Source organism: Ictidomys tridecemlineatus (assembly GCF_052094955.1).
Source record: "Ictidomys tridecemlineatus isolate mIctTri1 chromosome 6 unlocalized genomic scaffold, mIctTri1.hap1 SUPER_6_unloc_1, whole genome shotgun sequence".
NCBI lineage: Eukaryota > Metazoa > Chordata > Mammalia > Rodentia > Sciuridae > Ictidomys > Ictidomys tridecemlineatus.
Window position 1 is genome coordinate 361,771 of NW_027520957.1, and position 1,336 is coordinate 363,106.

General features: G+C 24.7%; 1 pseudogene; it reads right to left on the minus strand.

Annotated features, from left to right (window-relative positions):
• Window positions 1-998: 998 nt before the first annotated feature.
• On the minus strand, window positions 999-1,099 carry LOC144372277 (U6 spliceosomal RNA; annotated as a pseudogene).
• Window positions 1,100-1,336: the final 237 nt, after the last annotated feature.

Below are 1,336 nucleotides of genomic sequence, written 5' to 3' on the forward strand. Positions count from 1 at the left end.
AAAAATTAGGTTTTCTTTCATTGTTTCTTCTTATTCCCAGGTTTGTAAATGAATTGAAATAATCATTTATTAGACAAATGAAATCTGTTCATGTAATACTATTTAGTTTTTGATATTAACATTAATACCACTCTAAAAATATAATGAAATAGTATAAATACATAAAAATGTTAAAATAGCAAAATAAACACTCACGAATCTAAAATCAAGTTTCAACACATCACTATATTTTTCTAAGTCTAAATCAATGTTCTTTCCAATGCCCCGTTATAGATAAATTTTCTCTAAAATTCTGAATATAACACCCATAGATCCCTCTGGTATTTATAAAAAAGATAGTTTTAAAAATCATGATTTCAATATTTTATACTTTCAAGTAATTACAATTTTGTTATAAAATGTGCTCTTTCTCAAATTTTCTTCAATATCTCCTCAAATTATTAACTTAAGGGTTTGAAATTTGTTTGATTCAGGAAAGTAATTATGCATGTCACATTTTATTGGTATAGCTTTAATTATTTTCAATTTATAAGCTTACTATGTTGTTTCCTCCACTTAACATTTTATTTAGTAAAGAAACTCAGTGCATTAATCATAAAATTTTGCATATTCAAGAATTTTTCTCACTTTATCTTTTGTGTAACATAAAGTGGCATGTAGATCCTTTTATTTCTGTGAAAAAGTAGTTCCATGTTAGAAGGCTGATTTAGGTTATATCTTACTTTTTGTAAGTGTACTTAATAGGAAGAGCTGTATGCTTTTGTTTTTTACATCAAAAGAATATCATATTTGTTTTCATTATTATTACTTAAAATATGATCACTGAAAATAATTTAAGATGTCCTTGTATTCCTTTTTACTTTCTCTCTCTCTCTCTCTCTCTCTCTCTCTCTCTCTCTCTCTCTCTGTATATATGTGTGTGTATATATATATATATATATATATATATAATTTATTAAATTACACATTGTAGGAAATTTATTATTTCAAGAATTCAGAATGATAGAGAATCCTTCACAAATTTTCATGTTGTCCTTAGGCAGGAGCCATACTAATATCTGTTTTATTTCAAATTTTGTTATGTGCTGGCATAGCAACACCTAACCTTTCTATTTACTCTTAAGGTATACATGACTGTCTTGCTTGTCTATATTGCAAAATTTCTGAATTGTATACTCTTATTTAATGAGTAGATGTGATGACTTTTAATATTTTTTATTAAAAGAAATATTTCAAAATACAAAATTTGAAATTTGTCAATTTGTTTATAACGTTTATTTGTCATCAATTTTTCACAAATTATTTGTGATTAAAATCATTAATTTTATCTTTTATT